Source organism: Eschrichtius robustus, chromosome 20, assembly GCF_028021215.1.
Source record: "Eschrichtius robustus isolate mEscRob2 chromosome 20, mEscRob2.pri, whole genome shotgun sequence".
Classification (NCBI taxonomy): domain Eukaryota; kingdom Metazoa; phylum Chordata; class Mammalia; order Artiodactyla; family Eschrichtiidae; genus Eschrichtius; species Eschrichtius robustus.
In genome coordinates, this window is record NC_090843.1 from 38724385 (window position 1) to 38746375 (window position 21991).

Genomic DNA, 21991 nt, shown 5'->3' on the forward strand with positions numbered 1-21991 from the left:
TGGGGGCTGGGAGCTGAGGCTCGGGCTTCGGTCAGATCCCAGGGAGAGGACTTGGCTTGGCGGCGTGAACACAGCCTGAAGGGGGCTAGTGCGCCACGGCTAGCCGGGAGGGAGGACAGGAAAAAGTCTGGTGCTGCCAAAGAGGCAAGAGACTCTTTCTTGGCTCTTTGTTTCCTGGTGCGCAAGGAGAGGGGATTAAGAACTCTGCTTAAAGGAGCTCCAGAGATGGGCATGAGCCGCGGCTATCAGCGCGGACCCCTGAGATGGGCATGAGACGCTAAGGCTGCTGCTGCCGCCACCAAGAAGGCTGTGTGCAAGCAGAGGTCACTATCCACACCTCCCCTCCTGGAAGCTTGTGCAGCCCGCCACTGCTAGGGTCCCGTGATCCAGGGACAACTTCCCCGGGAGAACGCACGGCACGCCTCAGGCTGGTGCAATGTCACGCTGCCTCTGCCGCCGCAGGCTCAGCCCGCACTCCGTACCCCTCCCTCCCCCCCCCGCCTGAGTGAGCCAGAGCACATGAAGCAGCTGCTCCTTTAACCCTGTCCTGTCTGAGTGAAGAACAGACGCCCTCAGGCAACCTACATGCAGAGGCAGGTCCAAATCCAAAGCTGAACACCAGGAGCTGTGTGAACAAAGAAGAGAAAGGGAAATTTCTCTGAGCAGCCTCAGGAGCAGCGGATTAAATCTCCACAATCAACTGGATGTACCCTGCATCTGTGGAATGCCTGAATAGACAACGAATCATCCCAAACTGAGGAGGTGGACTTTGGGAGCAATGATATAAATATATTTTCCCCTATTTCTCTTTTTGTGAGTGTGTATTTGTATTCTTCTTTGTGTGATTTTGTCTGTAGAGCTTTGCTTTCAACATTTGTCCTAGGGTTCTGTCTGTCCGTTTTTGTTTTTTGTTTTTTTAATATAGTTTTAGCATTTGTTACCATTAGTGGATTTGTTTCTTGGTTTGGTTGCTCTCTTCTTTTTTTTTTTTTTGGTAATTACTTAAAATAATTGCTTTTAATAATTTTTTTTTATTTTAATAACTTTATTTTATTTTATTTTACTTTATTTTATTTTATCTTCTTCTTTCTTGCTTGCTTTCTTTTCTCCCTTTTGTTCTGAGCTGTGTGGATGACAGGGTCTTGGGGCTCCAGCCAGGCATCAGGGCTGTGCCTCTGAGGTGGGAGAGCCAAGTTCAGGACACTAGTTCAGCTCCATATAATATCAAATGGTGAAAATCTCCCAGAGAATTCCATCTCAATGCCAAGACCCAGCTCCACTCAAAGACCAGCAAGCTACAGTGCTGGACACCCTATGCCAAAGAACTAGCAAGAAGGGAACACAACCCCATCCGTTAGCAGAGAGGGTGCCTAAAATCAAAATAAGGCCACAGACACCCAAAAACACACCACCAGACATGGACCTATCTACCAGAAAGACAAGACCTAGCCTTATCCACGAGAACACAGGCACTAGTCCCCTCCACCAGGAAGCCTACACAACCCACTGAACCAACCTTAGCCACTGGGAGCAGACACCAAAAACAACAGGAACTAGAAACCTGCAGCCTCCGAAAGGGAGACCGCAAACACAGTTTGGGATTAAGTTAAGTTAAGCAAACTGAGAAGACAAAGAAGCACACAGAAGATGAAGGAGCAAGGTAAAAAAACCAACCAGACCAAACAAATGAAGAGGAAATAGGCAGTCTACCTGGAAAATAATACAGAATAATGATAGTAAAGATGATCCAAAATCTTGGAAATAGAATGGAGAAAACACAAAAAACGTTTAATAAGGACCTAGAAGAAATAAAGAGCAAGCAAACAATGACGAACAACACAAAAAATGAAACTAAAAATTCTCTAGAAGGAATCAGTAGCAGAATAACTGAGGCAGAAGAATGGATAAGTGACCTGGAAGATAAAATAGTGGAAATAACTACTGCAGAGCAGAATAAAGAAAAAAGAATGAAAAGAATTGAGGACAGTCTCAGAGACCTCTGGGACAACATTAAACCCACCAACATTTGAATTACAGGGGTCCCAGAAGAAGAAGAGAAAAAGAAAGGGACTGAGAAAATATTTGAAGAGATTATAGTTGAAAACTTCCCTAATATGGGAAAGGAAATAGTTAATCAAGTCCAGGAAGCACAGAGAGTCCCATACAGGATAAATCCAAGGAGAAACATGCCAAGACACCTATTAATGAAACTATCAAAAATTAAATACAAAGAAAAAATATTAAAAGCAGCAAGGGAAAAAATACAAATAACTCGCAAGCGAATCCCCATAAGGTTAAAATCTGATCTTTCAGCAGAAACACTGCAAGCCAGAAGGGACTAGCAGGATATATTTAAAGTGATGAAGGACATAAAACTACAACCAAGATTACTCTATGCAGCAAGTATCTGATTCAGATTTGACGGAGAAATTAAAACCTTTACAGACAAGCAAAAGCTAAGAGAATTCAGCACCACCAAACCAGCTTTACAACAAATGCTAAAGGAGCTTCTCTAGGCAGGAAACACAAGAGAAGGAAAATACCTACAATAACAAACACCAAACAATGAAGAAAATGGTAACAGGAACATACATATCGATAATTATCTTAAATGTAAATGGATTAAATGCTCCAACCAAAAGACAGACTGGTTGAACGGATACAAAAACGAGGCCCATATATATGCTGTCTACAACACGCCCACTTCAGACCTAGGGACACATACAGACTGAAAGTGAGGGGATGGAAACAGATTTTCCATGCAAATGGAAATCAAAAGAAAGCTGGAGTAGCAATTCTCATATAAGACAAAATAGACTTTACAACAGAGACTATTACAAGAGACAAAGAAGGACACTACATAATGATCAAGGGATCAATCCAAGAAGAAGATATAACAATTGTAAATATTTATGCACCCAACATAGGAGCACCTCAATACATAAGGCAAATACTAACAGCCATAAAAGGGGAAATTGACAGTAACACAATCATAGTAGGGGACTTTAACACCCCACTTTCGCCAATGGACAGATCATCCAAGATGAAAATAAATAAGGAAACAGCACTTTAAATGATACATTAAACAAGGTGGACTTAACTGATATTTATAGGACATTCCACCCAAAAACAACAGAATACAACTTCTTCTCAAGTGCTCATGGAACATTCTCCAGGATAGATCATATCTTGGGTCACAAATCCAGCCTTGGTAAATTTAAGAAAATTGAAATCGTATCAAGTATCTTTTCCGGCCACAACACTATGAGACTAGATATCAATTACAGGAAAAATCTGTAAAAAATACAAACACATGCAGGTTAAACAATACAGTACTTAATAACCAAGAGATCACTGCAGAAATCAAACAGGAAATTTAAAAAATACCTAGAAACAAATGACAATGAAAACACGATGACCCAAAACTTGTGGGATGCAGCAAAAGCAGTTCTAAGAGGGAAGTTTATAGCAATACAATCTTACCTTAAAAAACAAGAAACATAAATAAACAACCTATCCTTACACCTAAAGCAACTAGAGAAAGAACAAAAAAAACCCAAAGTTAGCAGAAGGAAAGAAATCATAAAGATCAGATCAGAAATAAATGAAAAAGAAATGAAGGAAACGATAGCAAAGATCAATAAAGCTAAAAGCTGTTTCTATGAGAAGATAAACAAAATTGATAAACCATTATCCAGACTCATCAAGAAAAAAAGGGAGAAGACTCAAATCAATAGAATTAGAAATGAAAAAGGATAAGTAACAACTGACACTGCAGAAATACAAAGGATCATGAGAGATTACTGCAAGCATCTATATGCCAATAAAATGGACAACCTGCAAGAAATGACAAATTCTTAGAAATGCACAACCTTCTGAGACTGAATCAGGAAGAAATAGATAATATGAACAGACCAATCACAAGCACTGAAATTGAAACTGTGATTTAAAATCTTCCAACACACAAAAGCCCAGGACCAGACGGCTTCACAGGAGAATTCTATCAAACATTTAGAGAACAGCTAACACCTATCCTTCTCAAACTCTTCCAAAATATAACAGGGGGAGGAACACTCCCAAACTCATTCGACAAGGCCACCATCACCTGATACCAAAACCAGACTAAGATGTCACAAAGAAAGAAAACTACAGGCCAATATCACTGCTGAACATAGATGCAAAAATCCTCAACAAAATACTACCAAACAGAATGCAACAGCACATTAAAAGGATCATACACCATGATCAAGTGGGGTTTATCCCAGGAATGCAAGGATTCTTCAATATATGCAAATCAATCAATGTGATACACCATGTTAACAAATTGAAGGAGAAAAAACATATGACAATCTCAATAGATGCAGAAAAAGCTTTTGACAATATTCAATACCAATTTATGGTAAAAACCCTCCAGAAAGTGGGCATAGAGGGAACTTTCCTCAACATTATAAAGGCTGTATATGACAAACTCACACTCATCCTCAATGGTGAAAAACTGAAACCATTTCTACTAAGATCAGGAAGAAGACAAGGTTGCCCATTCTCACCACTATTATTCAACATAGTTTTGGAGGTTTTAGCCACAGCAATCACAGTAGAAAAAGAAATAAATGGAATCCAAATTGGACAAGAGGAGGTAAAGCTATCACTGTTTGCAGATGACATGATACTATACATAGAGAATCCTAAAGATGCTACCAGAAAACTACTAGAGCTAATCAATGAATTTGGTAAAGTAGCAGGATACAAAATTAATGCACAGAAATCTCTTGCATTCCTATACACTAATGATGAAAAATCTGAAATGAAATTAAGAAATCACTCCCAGTTACCATTGCAAAAAAAAGAATAAAATATCTAGGAATAAACCTACCTAAGGAGACAAAAGACCTGTATGCATAAAAGTATAAGACACTCATGAAAGAAATTAAAGATGATACAAATAGATGGAGAGATATACCATGTCCTTGTATTGGAAGAATCAACAGTGTGAAAATGACTATACTACCCAAAGCAATCTACAGATTCAATGCAATCCCTATCAAACTATCACTGGCATTTTTCACAGAACTAGAACCAAAAATTTCACTATTTGTATGGAAACACAAAAGACATCGAATAGCCAAAGCAATCTTGAGAGAGAAAAACAGAGCTGGAGGAATCAGGCTCCCTGACTTCAGACTATACTACAAAGCTACACTAATGAAGATACTCTGGTACTGCCACAGAAACAGAAATGTAGGTCAATGGATCAGGATAGAAAGCCCAGAGATTAACCCACGCACATATGTACAGCTTATCTTTGATAAAGGAGGCAGGAATATACAGTGAAGAAAAGACAGCGTCTTCAATAAGTGGTGCTGGGAAAACTGGACTGCTACATGTAAAAGAATGGAATTAGAACACTCCCTGACACCATACACAAAAATAAACTCAAAATGGATTAAAGACCTAAATGTAAGGCCAGACACTATCAAACTCTTAGAGGAAAACATAGGCAGAACACTCTATGACATAGATCACAGCAAGATCCTTTTTGACCCACCTCCTAGATAAATGAAAATAAAAACAAAAATAAACAAATGGGACCTAATGAAACTTAAAAGCTTTTGCACAGCAAAGGAAACCATAAACAAGACGAAGACAACCCTCAGAATGGGAGAAAATATTTGCAAATTAAGCAACTGACAGAGGATTAATCTCCAAAATTTACAAGCAGCTCATGCAGCTCAATAACAAAAAAACAAACAACCCAATCCAAAAATGGGCAGACCTAAAAAGACATTTCTCCAAAGAAGATATACAGATTGCCAAGAAACACATGAAAGAATGCTCAACATCATTAATCAGAGAAATGCAAATCAAAACTACAATGAGATATCATCTCTCACCGGTCAGAATGGCCATCATGAAAAAAACCTACAAACAATAAATGCTGTAGAGGGTGTGGAGAAAAGGGAACCCTCTTGCACTGTTGGTGGCAATGTAAATTGATACAGCCACTATGGAGAACAGTATGGAGGTTCCTTAAAAAACTAAAAATAGAACTACCATACGAGCCAGCAATCCCACTACTGGGCATATACCCTGAGAAAACCATAGTTCAAAAAGAGTCATGTACCAAAATGTTCATTGCAGCTCTATTTACAATAGCCAGGAGATGGAAGCAACCTAAGTGTCCATCATCGGATGAATGGATAAAGAAGATGTGGCACATATATACAATGGAATATTACTCAGCCATAAAAAGAAACAAAACTGAGTTATTTGTAGTGAGGTGGATGGACGTAGAATCTGTCATACAGAGTGAAATAAGTCAGAAAGAGAAAAACAAATACTGTATGCTGACACATATATATGGAATCTAAAAAACTAAAAACAAAAAATAGTCATGAAGAACCTAGGGACAAGATGGGAATAAAGATGCAGACCTACTAGAGAATGGACTTGAGGACACAGGGAGTGGGAAGGGTTAGCTGCGACAAAGTGAGAGAGTGGCATGGACATATATACACTACCAAATGTAAAATAGATAGCTAGTGGGAAGCAGCTGCATAGCACAGGGAGATCAGCTTGGTGCTTTTTGACCACCTAGAGGGGTGGGATAGGGAGGGTGGGAGGGGGGGAGACGCAAGAGGGAAGAGATATGGGGACATATGTATATGTATAATTTATTCACTTTGTTATAAAGCAGAAACTAACACACCATTTTAAAGCAATTATACTCCAATAAAGATGTTAAAAAAAAAAAAAAAAAGAAAGAAAGAAAAGGAAAAAAAAAAACATTAAAAGCCCCAGGCTAAAATTCAAACACTGGTATTCACAGGGATTCTCCCTTTCTTACAAAAATATATTCATTTGCATAGTTTCCATGAAGGGTAAAATAGCCTCCCAAAATAGTGTCAGGGAGTGGTGAACTTGTGTCTCCCACTGGAGAGCCTGCTGGAACTCTCCTCCTGCCCTTAGGTGGTGATTTTGATATTAAAGGCAGGTTGGAAGGCCAAGCAAGAACTGTCCTCCATGTGGCCCAGTTCAGTCCCCAGTTCACACAGGAAATGGTTTGGTGTTATGTCTAAACATCCAGAATGTCCAAATCCTTCATTCCCCAAAGTGAGTTTACCGATGGTCCATATCTCATATTACCATTGGGTAGATTAAGTGGGATGACCCCTGTAAAGCACTCTGCCCAGGGCCTGGTATTTAGTAAGCACTCCATAAGCATTAGCTATCAGTGTTATCTTACCTAGCTCTCTGTAGTCCTTCAGGATTAAACCTGCCATCTGATTTTCAAGAGACCTCAAGTATTAAATCAGATTTAGTCAGCTGTCTTTCTTCATATAGTCTTGGTACACACAGCCCAGTGGCACCTGTATCTTTGACACCAGCCATTCGGAGTGATTCTCCTCAGTGAAAAATGCTTACTTTTCATATCGTCTGAGCCTGTTACTTGCCACAGAGTGTGGGAGTTGGACAGCTTCCACAATCATAGATTGGGGAGGCTTCCTGGCCCCTGAGAAATGGAAATGACCTCTTCTGTGAGAAGCAAAGAAAATTCAGTGCCCACTCGAGGTGCATTTACAGGATTAGAGAGATGTGATTCATCGAGGCTGTCTTGTAGTTAGTGATGTAAATGCAGATAAACACTATAATTGAAGAGATAGAGTGCTGTTTTTCTTTTCTGCAATATTACAGGACTGAGGTCACTAAGGGCTGAAACTACATTCAGGAGGGAAGGGAACCAGGTCCAGACAACTGTCTTAATTCATCCAGATAACCAAAGGTAACTCATGTGAAGTTAGGGAGATCATTATCTTTATACATAATTATCCCTTTTTCTCATTATGCATAGAAAATGGGGACCCACTATTCCTGAACAGAAGCTAATTGTCTCTCTCCTAAGGCATTAAAATATGTGTGGGTGTAGATGTGTGGTGTGTACAATCCCTCACTATCTCCCCAACTGTGAGCTTGAGGAGAGGAGACAGGAATGGAGGGACTTGTTTCTCTTGAGTCCTGCCCTTCCTATGGGGCATCCATGGCACAGCACTTAAGGGGGTCAGACCTACAAGCTCGTCATTTGCTGGTTGGAAACCCTTGGTATAAAGGCACATACTTTTAGAGCTGAAACATCCTTATTAGTTCAGTTTCAATTTTACCTTCCATTTCCTGCCAGGTACTTTCATATACATCTGAGATTCCTAAACTGGGATATGCTTATCCCTGGGTTATGCCACCTGAGTCAGGAGACCCTTGAAGCCTCTGGATCTCTAGAAAGATTCCCCATGACTAGCCAATAAGATTCTGTTAGCACGTGGCAGTATGAGCACAACTGAAAGCTTCACTTTTGTTTGTTTTGTTTGCTTTTGCACTGAAATTAATCTAAGAGCCGTTGGTTTAGTCTTAACAGTAGAGCCTTTAAGCAAGGTGAGGGTCAGGAATTGTTAGCTGCCATTTTATGGAGAGCGAAGTGTATAGTGTCACCATCCGCAGCCCAGAACCCTCACAGAATATGGCTTAACATGAAAACAGGGAAAATCTCTTGTACTTAGGAATCTAGAAATGATCTTTTTCTGAGTAAAAGAGACTAGTATGATTTGAAGCTGGTGTTTCTTCCTCCTTTCATTCTTTTATATACAAGTTGTTTACAGAAAAAAGAAGCAGCTGGTGAAAAATTCTGTCTTGGAATTGGTAAAACGATGTGTTGGGTTTCATTACGCCCCTTGTGTATCTAAAACAGTAGCCTGAACCCTGAATGCTAGCTGCCTAGATGACACCCCCACATGGATATTTAATAAACACCTGAGACTCAACTTGCCCAAGGTAGAACTCTTGGTTACCCCACATCCCGCAAATGGATCTCCCATCTACCTGGTTGCTCAGGAAAGGTTCCAAGAGTTATCCTCAATTCTTTGCTTTCTCTCTCCCCATGCCAGTCTGTCAGCATTCCTTTTGCCATTACTTCTAAAATGTGTCCCTAATTCACTGACTTCTCCCCATCACTGTTGTTACCTCCCTGTCCAATCGCCATCATCTCTTATCTGCACCATTGCACTGGTCTTCTAACCCATCTCCTTGCTCCCTTATGATCTATTTTCTATCAAGCAGCAAGAATCACCTTTTAAAAAGTCATTCTCCTGTTTAAAGTCATTCATTGATTTTCCATAGCAGTTAGAATAAAATTTTTACATCTTTATCCCGGTTTACAAAGCCCTTTGGGCATGGCCTCTACTACCTCTCTGACCTCAGCTCCTACCACTCTCCCCCAACACAGTTCTCTGGACTCCCTGACTTTCTTTTCTGTGAGTAAGGCCATCCATCAACCTTAGGGCCCCCTCCCAACAAGGAATGGGCTTTCCTCATCTTCCCATGGCTGGATCCTTCTAATATTTAGACCAAACTGTTCTGATACATATTATCCCTCATAGAGGCCATTCCCAATCACCTCAGTATTGAACCCCTGCCCTCCAAACCCAGGCACCATTTATGACATAACCCTCTTTTATCCTACTTAAATTACCTGGATAGTATTTAGAGCTGTCACCACCACCAAAGCCTAAGGCCAAATATAAGACCCATGAGTGCAGTAGTCTCATCTGTTTTTTCACTATTGTGTCACCAAAACCACAGAGGAGGTGCTCAATAGTGGTGTTGCATGAACAGCTGTTTCTTCATATGCTGTGTAATCTCAACTTGGGAATCAATAGATTGTTTCTGCCTGCTCTGTTTTTACAGCCCACTGGACATTATAAGGCCTTTGGTGTTCTGGATGATTTCCCACCGGATCTACTTGCAGATGTCTATATGGACTTCAACTATAGAAAAGAGTGGGAGGAATTTGTTAAAGGTAAGTGAAACCTACAATTTTTAAAATCAGTTATAGAGTAGAATCTATTGGTATTTACTCCAGCCCATAGAAAGCAATAGGTTTAATTTCTACAGTGTTACATTTCACTTTAAATTTTGGCTTAAATATCTGGAGGGCTGGGCTGAAATGTGACTTGCTTCTTGCATACTCTTAGGTTTACTCTCCAGTTTGCTCTGACGGCTACTTTGTTCTTACTGTAAGTTCATTGTCATCTCATGCAACTGGATGGCCATGGAAGTCTTCTTGGAGGAGGTGGTGTCCAAACTTTGTTTTAGAAGTTGAATCAAAATTTTAGAGACTTGACAAATGTGGGGAGGTGAGAGGGTGAGGGGGTGAGTGGTATAAGGATATTCCAGACCCAGGGAACAGTATGACTAAAGTGAGGAAGGCATGAAACAACATGAAATGTTAAAAAACTGTGATCAGTTTGGTGCTGTTGAGTTGCTGGGGTAGCAGAATCTGGAACTAGAGTGGGAGGAGGGTCCAGAGCCCCAAGGGCCTAGGCTAGCCACCCAGCTACACTTCTTAGATTTTCCCTAGAAGTGATGGAGAGTTAGGAGAGGCATTAGATAGGGGCTCTTCCTTCCACTTAGAGTGGGGAGTGGCCTCTGCCATCCCAGTCAGAGTGGAATAGGTACGCAGCAACTAGCCCAGGGGTACAGAAACCCTGACAGACCCTTGCTGTGGTTGGGACTCTTGGTTGCAAGTAACGCAGCACTAACAAATGCCAGTGTAAGAAAAGGAAAAAGTGTTTTTGGTTCATGACATCGAAAATCCATGGGTGTCTGGCTTCCAGGACAGCTGCATCCAATACTTCATTTCCAGCTTGACTCTGTTTTCTTCTGTGTTGACCTCATTCTCAGGCAGATTCTTGTGTCATGGCAGAGGTGCCATCAGAGGATGCAGGCTTACATTCTAACCATGTACATAACCCCAGAGGAATAGGAACTTTCCACTTATGCAGCCAGAGTCCCAAGGTTGGCTTTTGTAGGCTCAACATGGATCATATATTTACTTCCTGGGGACGTTTATCATGGTTTTGGGTCACTTAGTGTTTTCAAATACACTTCGTATCTAGAGGGAATTGTGATGCCACCTATTCAAGGGAGAAGCCAGACATTCTCTGTCCATCTCCCTAGTAGCCAGGTTCAGTTGTGGTGTGCTACAGACATTGGCAGAGCCTCTGATGTGTGGTACTTGGCATCAGCAGTCCACACTTTGGAGTATGGTCCAGAGACAGCAGTAGTTTGGCTTCTCTGGAAGCCAAAGGTTCTAATCCTGACGTTCTAACCTAACTCTGGTCCTCCTAGATCTTCTGCAAGCTACCTGAGAGCCTTTACTAAACCACTTTTTGGGCTAAACTTGCTAGAGTGGCAAGCCAAGAGTGTCTACATGTGCCTTCCCTAAACTAATCACTGTGGCCATGTCTGGCTCAATTTCCCAGCCCTGAAATTAATGCTGAATCAGTCCTGCATAAACCACATTGTGGGGAAGGAGGCGAAGGGTGATGCCTTGAAGAATGAGATGCTGGTCCAAGAAGGGGAGAGTCAAAGCTGAGCAGGAAAAAGCAACAGATGTCCACTCCTTCCCTTCCTTTCAAGGGCATCTTCAGCCTCTTGTACCAATGGGATGGCAAGCCCTTTACCCCATGGTCTGCTTCTAATAGATTTTTTTTTTTCAAAAGCTAAATTAATTAACACATTGCCACAGTCAGCATCTCCTCAAGGGACTCTCTTGGTTCCTTCAGCAGCCTTAGCTTGGCTCCTTCCCTAAATGGTTAGTTAGAAGCTTCCCACACAGCTTGGGGGGCAGAGGCTGTGCACTTCTTAGAATTTCTTTGCTATCTCCCTTTGAGAGCTGATGCTATTTGCATTCAGTAGGATGGTGGATATTACGGAGATTTGGTCCCTATAGCTGTGATATAATGTAACATGGGAGAAAGGCAAGAAACTTAGGGTTAGCATGGTCAAGCCACTTTCTAGCTTTTTAGGAAGGACACTGCCTTCTCTGGAACTTTTGTTTCCCAACTGAATGCACTAGGCTGGGTGGCTCAGTCTCAGGACACCTGTAATATATAGAGAAGTCTAAAGAGGGGCATAAGGACACAACAGTAAAACTATTGGTACTCTGGTGACATCTGGTGGTTTCTCTGATTTTTAAACCTGAAAATTTATTTTTTAATGCATAATTTTATTTCACTGCATTTTTTTGAGTGTTGTTTATGCTATATGATGAACAACTTTTGTTGGGTTCTTTTATTTTTACTGTGTTTTTATATCTGCTAGACACTGTCCCTGGGCAACAAGTTTTCAGTGGTAATGAATCTGTCTTTTTCTAGAATTCTGTGCCTTATAAGTCAGTGGTTTATCATTCCCTATGAGATCATCATATCAAAGCTTCTTGTTAATTGAAGCCAAATAGGTTTCCAGATGCAGTAACTTCTTTTGTTCTCCTTAGAACTTTATGAAAGAGAACGCAGCGGAGAGACAGTGGTCTACTGGGAAGTGGAGAGCCCTCCTCCCAAGTTCAACAGAGATGTATCCTTTACAGAGAGGCACCATTACTCAGCTTTCAAAGTGTTTCTGTGCCCTGTGGCCATCACCCAATGGTGGTATGTCCAGCAAGTGTGGACAATATCGTCTTTGATTCTTGCAGAGGCATCTGCTAACAGCTGTTGCTTCTTGTGTGGCTTTCAGAGACCTCAGAGTGTGATTTCCAGGCCTGGCCACATGCAGCATCTGTAATTGTGGTCATGGGAAGGCAGATAATACCTTCCTGAGAAGTTTTCTAGGGATTGAAATTGTTGGGACACATAATTGGGGACCTGAAAACAACTTTTCATAAAGAGTATTCAATCCACTCTCTCAATCTATAGTGGAGGAAGTAGGGACCCAGAGGGGCAACGTGACAGAAGCACACACTCAGGTGGTTAGCAGCAGACTGGGGGCTGGGACTCAGGCTCCACATTTCCAGCTCCCTCCACCTTCCCTCCTCCTCAAATATTGGATCTGGACACCGTGTGTATGTTTCTTCCCCTCAGTTTCCTCGATTACGATATGAAGCAGTTGAATGGATGTGGGGAGTTTTAGCTGACACTCCAAGGCTCTATGAAGCCCCTTAGGGCCAGCCTTGGGGGGTTTGATGGACATTTGCTGGGTGAGCAGATGGGGTAGAATATAGGCAGGGACAGGTGAGATGTCCACTCCACTGTTCTCTTCAATCATAGCAGCTGAGTGTTCTACACACTGAATTTCCATAAAGGATCCTTTCAACAAAGGGTCTGTGGAATTTAAAAAAAAAGTCTTGGAAACCACTGAACTGGATGATCACTGGAATCTTTTCTAGCTCTAACGTTCTGTAAGTCTGTATGTTCCTAAATAATTGTTCTTTAGAAAGAGAGGGGGCATGGGGGTGGTTTGTGGGTATTGTTTCTGTGTGTTTTGTGTGTATGTGTCTACCCTGGCCCAGCTAGATTACAGACTCCATAAGGGATTATTTTTGGCCAAGTTCCCACAGACTGCTAGATACAGGTGGTAGTTAATTCAAGATTGTGGTAGACTTTATGTGGTTTTCTCTCCTCCTTCCAACAACTATGCAGGGTAGGAACCATCATCCCCACGGGTCAAGGAAGGAAACTGAGGCAAAGGGAAGTTCAGAGCCCTGCTCAGGTTCTCATCAGTTTCTCACCACTAGTGGGCAGCAGAGGCAGGCCTGGGCCCAGGTCCAGCTGTGACCAGAGAAGGTGATCCGGACCAGGGCAACCCCAGTCTCTGACGTCACAGGGACACTCCTGGGGGATGTTCTCAGTGGACACTTGGGGCTGCTTGAAGTCTATTTCATTGGCTTTCCAATGCCACACAATCCCATAATGAGTTTCTTAGTCTTTGTATATGCACATATGTCACATATATACACAATAGACTATCTGCAGTTCCTGGGGGAGGGGCAGCCCACCGTGGGTGCTGTAGAGACTCCGAGCTGGCCTGGGGCTGTGGTCGCGGCTATTGTAGTAAGTGTAACTGTGTTAAACGTAGAGTGAGTTTTTGGATTATTTTAGGCTTTAATTCCTTCTATTGTGAAATCTAAAATTCTGCCATTGAAAAGTTTAATGAACACATTAAAGAGTTGAACCCTGTATAGCCGTGAAAGTCTCACCAGGTTTTGGAGCCTGATCTGAGATCAAATTCAGGTTACATCACTTCAGCTGGGCTATGGGATCTTTGGCAAGTTTCTTTACTTCTCTGAGCCTCAATTTTGTCATCTGTAAGATGGAGATACTTATGGAGGATTCACAGGGACTTTCTCAGGATCAATACTGATGCTGCATGTTAAGCACATGATGTATGTACATGATAAGGGCTCAATAAGTGGTGACTCCTGTTGTTTCTCAGGATCGAATTATCTTCCCTATAATAGCACCATAGATATAGTGGTCATTCTGTGAGTATTTATTGAGATGAAATGGCTTTGTTATTCTTTGTTATTCTTTGTTCTGGTGACCCAGAACAAGCGAGGACATCTGCCTACTAAATATTCAGGTATTCATGTGTCTTCCTATGATCTCCAGGTGTAAGTAACCTTGCCTGACCATCCTCTGTGCATAGAGGTCAGTGATTTGGGCTTAGGGGGAGGACAGAGAGAAATGGCCCCATTGGGGCAGTGTGACCTCCCTTCCCTGCATAAGGACTGAGTCTCAGAAGACTTGAGTAACTTACACAGGATCACACAGCTGATAAGTTACCAATCCTCTGAAATCTCATTACCATCTTGGAGAAAGGAGAAGTGGGTTCCGCACATAATTAAAGCAGCAAGGAACCATTCACAGGTGGGTAACACATGCTCTCAAATGAGAACACCAGGTGGGAGGAGCCACGGTTTTGCAGAGCAAGTAGGCAGACAGGGCAGGAAGTGAAGTAACAGTACCAGGGAGCAAATGCCAAGTGGAGGAACAGAATCATTTCCCTTTTCTTCTGGCTTGCGGGCTTTCCTTCTGCCCATCTGAGATGGGCCTCAATGTCATGCCTTGACTGGCGGTGTAGTACGTCTATGTGCATCAGTGGCAGGAGCTGGACTTTAAGGGTAGAAGATCCATGTGATCCTGGCCCAGAGCACCTCCATGCCGCAGTTTCCAGAGAAGTTGGGCATGATCCAGGTGAGGCAGTTCAAGCAGAGCCTGGCGATCCAGAGCGATGGCAAGAGGGGGAGCAAAGGTAAAAAGAGGGCAAGTGTTGGCGCACCAGCCAGGGCCACCCATGTGAAGGCCAGGCTGACTGCAAGGCACATAAAATGCAGGATGCTTTATTCCCTGAGGTCAGGGACTGGGCATGAGTGCAAAAACCAAGGGAGACTCAATTCACCCCAGAAGCTTGGCTACAATGCAAGGTGGATGTTTAAATCTGATCAATTCATTCTTTACCGAATCTTGCATTGTTCAGATGAAATCAGAACATCCAAGTGAACCAGAAGGTTTAGAAACTCACTTCAGGCTGGTCCTGTCCATGCACACATTGGCCAAGGCGGGGCAGGAGGGCTGGTGGGACCATCTCTGAGGAGGCAGCTCCTGCTCAGCAAAAACCCAGGGACTCAGGACCTGCCTGCCTTGAGTTCCAGCCTCAGGAGAGAGCCTGGGAGGGGTCCAGCAGCCACCTGCTGGACTGGAATCAGTGTGGCCTTGAGGCTGCAGCAAAATCTGAACTTAGTTGTGACGTGTGTTAGATCTGCCACCTTGGGCATGTCACCCCACTCTTCTGAGTCTCCATTTTATCATTTATAAACTGGGGTTCAATTTTATCAACTCAGTAGGATTGAGATGATTAATGAGAGAAATAATTAAATGAGAGATATATCCAAGTGTCTAGTACTTGTCAGGCATTTAATAAATAGCAGTAGAATGTGCCTTGGCTGTTTTCCAAAATGTTTATATGTAAGTCTCCCGTAAGGCAAGGCAGAGGGGCGAGTCCACTTGAATTCCATGTTACCTCCCTCCTTACTTTCTGGGCCTGGATATAAAGACGGAAGGTTTGCAGGGTTTGTATCTGTATCTTTCTAATATTCTTCCTCCTTCTGAATTGTCCTTCTTTTCCCTCTCTAGTTTTCACATATTACCTTGATAACCTGGATTGCCCAGTTCTGAACTGACTCTTTAAGTGGGCTGCCAAGCTGAGATCCCAGGAGGCAGGAGGGGAAGTGTGTTTGACCAATGTTGACTTAGCCTGTGAGGCTGTCAGCCTGAAGAGACGCACTGTCTTAGGCCTCATGATGCTCTTTTATGAAGCAACTCTGTTGAGTGACTATGGTTAGTACCCAGAATAGAGGCTGGGACAAAAGACAAAGAATCTTTAGGAGGAATGCCAGCCCCTCCTTGCTTTGCCCCAAGACTCTACCAGGATCACTCTCTGGAACCTCCAGACAATAGCCTGCTCCTTGTAGGAACAATGGTGCCTGTGGACCCTGTATCTGCTTATGGAGGAGTTAGACAGGCCAAACTGGCTCAGGATACAATCAGACATGTCCAAGCCTGGGGAAGGCAGTTTTTTTACGGTTATTTATTTATTTATTTTTCTGTAAGGAGAGAGAACTGCAGTGGTACTCAGATCACTAGGGACTGCCTAGGACCTGGAATCATGGCGACCATTCCGTCTGCTTTGTAAGGTCCTACTTACTGGCTGGAAGGCTCACCAGTTCCCTGGGAGAGTGAAAAAGCACATAGGCTTTGAGTCAAACATCATATATTGAATCCTGGCCCTGCTTCTAACTGGGTTATCTAGGGAAGCCATCAATTTTTTCCCTTTTAAAAACGGAGATGGATATTCTCACCCTGTAGAGAAGGAGTAAATAGAACAATGTTTGGAGAAAGTCTTGGGCAATGCTCAACACTGACTAAAGGATGACATATCCTGCCTCTTGCCCCCAATCCTTACCATTTTGTAAATCTGTAAAGCAAGTCCTTTCTCTCATTTCTTTGGAAGAATCCCACAGCCCAAGCCAATATCATTTCCTGTTTTTAATTTTTTCTTTTCCAAAAATGGTGTCTTAAAAAATCTTAGCTTTTTATTAGCAAAAGCCAAAATATACAACAAGGTCTTATAACAGTGGCCCCTACCATCCAGCCTTACCTGTGCCCTGCATCTTACCTTTTGTCACTATCTGTAACAACATTCTGTTGAAATCTTGTCAGGGGCCCTATTGTCGTATGTATTATTCCCAAAGCCATCTTCCCTTACCTTTGCCACATCCCAAAGAATCAGGAGTAATCGCTGTGAGGACATAGAAGTGACAGTCTCCTTTCCTTTGCAGAAGAAGTGACAGTCTCCTTTCCTTTGCAGAAAGGAGTTCCTACCTACTTGAAAAACATGGTGAATACCTGTCATAACTATCCCAGGAGATCCTAAGAGAGAGAATTGGGAGCTCTGTGTCCATGGAATGATGTCCCTGGAAGTGCCACAACTACTGATGCTCAGCCTGCCTTTCCCTTTTCAGTCCTCAGAGGCCTGCATGCTCTCCGTCACCTTATCCCCAAGCATGTTTGCCTGACTCCTGCTTTCCTTTCCCACTCTTCCCACCCCAGGACCCACTGCCTTCTTCCACTGTTGGGTGTGGCCCAAATTAGGGAAACCTTTGCTTGTTTATTTTTAAAAAAGGGAGTCCTCAGTAGGGAACAAAGTCATTTCATTGTGCCATTCTAGGGGGGTCATGTGTGGAGGACTGACAACACCACCTAAGACTGACTGATCCCAGCAAGCTGGCTCCTTCCCACATGTGAGTTCTTGCAACCCAGGAGGGTGATTTCCTGATGAAGTTGCTTTGCCTTCAGAGCTGACTCTCAGTGCACCCAGACTGGAAGACTCATGTCTATTTGTCTTATGCTTTGCTGACTTGATTTGCCTGATTTGAGATGATAATCCACTGTCTCTCCCCATTCCTACTTGTGGAGGATCATGAGTTGTTTTGATATGAAACGATTTTGAAAAACATTGCAGGCCTGACCAAGCACACAGTGTGATAACATTTTTTTCTCATCACCCATATCTGGGTCTCTCTCTTTCCCATATGCCCCTGGGGAAGGCTGTCCGTACCTCACTAGTTCTGCATTTTACTGGACACTGAGGCATCAAGACAGCTCTGGCAGTTACCAGAAGCAAATAAAATATTACTTTTTATTCAAAAGATAATAACTGAGTTTTACTTCAGTAACAGGTATGCATGTTTTTTTATTTGTTTGTTTAGTTCTCTCCTGTTAGAATCTTTGTCTACATGGGGTCTGGCAGTCATCATGGGCTTGTTCTAGCTTCTCCATGTTCAAATTATTGCTAATCATTCCTGGCTATTCTTACTCTAAAAAATGATTCAAGGAGGAAAATTGTTCACCAGTAGTCACCTCAGCTGACCTGTTGATGCCTTTGCTCTCCTGTGGCTGCTTTGCTCCCACCAGCACTTGAGGTGGCCAAGTTTGGTGAGAGGCAGAGCTGGGACGCAGCCCTAGACAGTGGAATCTCAAGGTCTTACTCATGGACTTGAATGTAAAAAAGAATCTCAGGCTCACTTACATGCAAGGCCAGGTGTAGAGTAGTCTCAGGTAGAGAATGGTACAGGTGCTTAAACTGACATTAGGAATCAGCTCTGTTCTTCTTCAGGTTATCTTTGATATTAGGCTGTGTTTGATTGCAGGATGGCTGCTAAGAGAAAAAAGTAGGCCTGCATCTTCCCAGGTTCATGCCAAGTCAAAAAAAGACAGCATTTCTTTCCAGATGATCCCAGACTATCCCATGGTTCCCTCGAAACCATGTGGCAATCCCTGCCCCAGTCATTGTGATCACATGTATAGAATTATGCAAAAAAGTGAGTACTTCATAAATTTATCATTAAAATATCGCTATCAGTAATATAGCTGGAATTTTAGGTAAACTAAATCTAAATGTCTCATGTAATAAAGGTCATGTTGACATTTTATGTATAGAGTCATTGAAACACAAACACTAGGATTACAGTCTTTGAACAAAGAACCAACATAAAATAATGTCATGCAAAACATACCTTTAATCACTGTTTGATAATCTGCTAAGAACACTGAGAATACTAAGAATTCTGAGTTTTTAGCTAAGGCAGTTTACAAAGTCAAGTAGCTTGCTATAATTAGTAGAGTTAAGACCCTTTCACATTCATGCTTGCTAATTTGGAGAAAATAGTCCTACACAGCATTGATATATGAGATTACCTGGGAAACTGAGAACCCATGAGTCAATAGTAAATGCCAGAGGCCCAAAAAACATAGAACTGTTACTTTGGAGGTTGTGCTGAATTCTTCAAGGTCTGCCTCTCCACAGGGGCTGAAAGTATCATTGGAATTTGAAAGGTATAAATATATTATCATTATTCTAGCACTTTGTTTCACTTATTTCCCCATGTCTGTCTCTCTGAATAGACAATAAGATCTTTGTGGACAGAAGCCCTTCTTTCACTTTTATTACTGCCCCTTAAGGGAATGTATCTTAGGCACTCAAATGGTAACTAAATGAGTACCTTTAATGATTTGGAGAAGATTGACCAAATGACACACACCCAGAAGGCTCAACCCATCCAAATATAGAGGTTTGAATTCATTACATTAAATATTACTTTAATGTTTAATAACTTAATTCAATCCAAATTATTTCCCCAAGTCATTTTAGCGGTTCAAGATTCCTCAGGTTCCCACTGGCCTTTCCATGAGAGCACCAGGTCCTTTATTTGTTAAGGGGTGGCTTTGCTGTTGTGGCTATGGGTTATACTTTAATGTTACAGAAATGGCACAGTCTGGACTGAGTTCCACTGTGATTAGTCAAGATTTCAGGATTTTCATGATGAAAGTAGCACTACTGTTAGTGCTAAATTTTTTCCACAGGCAAATTATTCACGCTGCATAACAGCTCAAAGCTAATGACCACCTTGGAACTGAGGGATTCCAGCAGAGGGTCACTTCCTTGAAAACGTTCCTATTTCACAGTGAGGGTCCTGGCCTGGCTCCCTGGCTGAGATTCCTCTCCCAGAATCCCCACCTCTACTGCCTGCCCTTCAATCCTCCTGCTTCCCAGCTGGGTTTGAAAGAGAGGGAAAGCAGGAAGAGCCCGTTTGGTGCTCATGTTTCTGGTAGCACCACCCAGTTGGCTCAGAGAATTCTCTTTAAAAGTTTTAAGATGTGTGTTCACTTCACAGATATTTCTCAATGGTCTGGTGTCCATCTGGCAAGGGGACAGGCATGGCAGTTCCTGGGATGAGTGAGACAGACTTGATGTTCGCCCTCATGGAGCTTATCCAGTGAAGAATACACAATGGACAAGCTGTTGAAAAGGTGATGAGTTGTGAGAAAGGGCAAGTAGAGGGGGCTGGAATCTAGACCTGGGGGCACTAACCAAATCTGAGGGATCAGGGGAGTGCACGTTGGATTTGGCTGGATGAAGGTTGGAGAAGAAAACTTCCATATGGAAGAAACCATTTCCACAAAACCCCTCAGGCGGGAGAACCAATCACATCTGAAGAACTACCAAAGGCCAGTAGGTCTGAGCAATGAAAATGAAGGAAGGCATCTCACATGTGTCTGAAGAAGGAGGCAGTGAGGCCGTGGGAGACCCTGAGAGCTATGGCAAAGATTTTGGACTTCATACCCAGAAAATCCGTAAGCTTTGAAGGATTTTAGGCTGAACAGTGACCTGGTAAGACATATTCATTCCTAACAGGAAATGAGCTCATTTCCCCCATGGTTCTTCACCATCTCTAACATCCCTCCAACATGACATGGGGGTGCTCTCCAGGGTGCTCTAAGCCTTGTCACTTTGAATCCTCCTCACTCTGAGGCAGCACGCTAAGTCGCCCACACCCAAACCTAGTTTCCAAAGTAGAGCATCAGCCTCTGAAGTTTGACCAGAGATAAAGGGGAGCAGGGAACACCCATGGACACAGCCTCTGATGCTCCTGGCCCACACTATTGTCAACATGCCCTTCAGTGTGACTGCATCATGCACCCTGTCAGAGCAGAGCCACTGCAGGAGCCAGAAGTGGCAGAGAGAAAGGAAGGGCATACAAAATGTAAGCAGGTCTGCCTCTCCAAAGTTTATGTTTCTACACTCCTCCCCAACCACAAGGAAGAATATATATATATATTTTTTTTTTCTTGAGAACACAGAAGCACATTGTTTTTTGAGGTTCTCAGAGTTTAGAACCAACAAAATAAGAGGGCTTCATAAAATTATTTATATTGCTAATCTATTTATATGTATTTTTGTGTATGTCTGCTTGGATACATATGATATATGCTCCATTTCATAAGATATAATAATCGAACAACAACTAGGCAGCATGTTATGTGAGTGACTTTGCAAGTTCTCTACATGATGTGCCAGGCTCAATGCTAGGCAGTGGAGTTCATAAAAGTGAACCAATTTTTCCCTTAGGAATTAGCAGACTACAGAGGGCATGGAATATGTGCACAGTTTATAATGAGAGGACGAGATCACCACTTTATATAAGGAAAATATGTAATATTTTAAGAGTCTGTGGCTAACTGCTCTTAAAAATAAGACCACAGGCCCCAAATGGAGTCACTTATGCTAAGTCCCACATCCAAAGAAAGACTTACATACAGTTTCAGCTCTCCCAGAAATGGAATCTCAAACCAGTCAATCAGGAATTGTCTGATCAGCACTAGTTAATCTTCCTGATAGACCCCTGTTCTCTTCTAAAGGAAAGTAACCTTGCAATCACCAACCTGCTTTTTTAAAATATAGCTTCCTGTTCTTGCTCCCTTCTGCCTATAAAGCTCTCTCATTTTGTACAGCTCCCTGAAGCTCCTTTCTACCTGATAGGTTGTATGCTGAATGATTCAAATTGATTTTTAATATGTCTCAGTTTATCTTTTAACAGTTCTGGTGTCAGAAAAAGGAACTGAAGGAGGCCCTTGAAGACCCCCAGGAGCAAAAGGAACCAGACTTTTCTTTGACACTCCTCAATCTTGAGGAGAACAGGTGTTGGTCAAGAAAAGGAATAATGATTTAGATAGAGAGGTTAATCATAAACTTGGCAGAGGAGCTCAATTTTAGTGGGACTTGGTTTCAAGCCCCACTCCTGTTTCAACCTTCCTCAAATCTTTCAGGG

General features: G+C 42.4%; 1 pseudogene; it reads left to right on the forward strand.

The window, feature by feature from the left end:
- The window catches only part of LOC137755165 (phosphatidylcholine transfer protein-like), a 127069-nt pseudogene that overhangs the window by 14579 nt on the left and 90499 nt on the right, over positions 1 to 21991 (forward strand).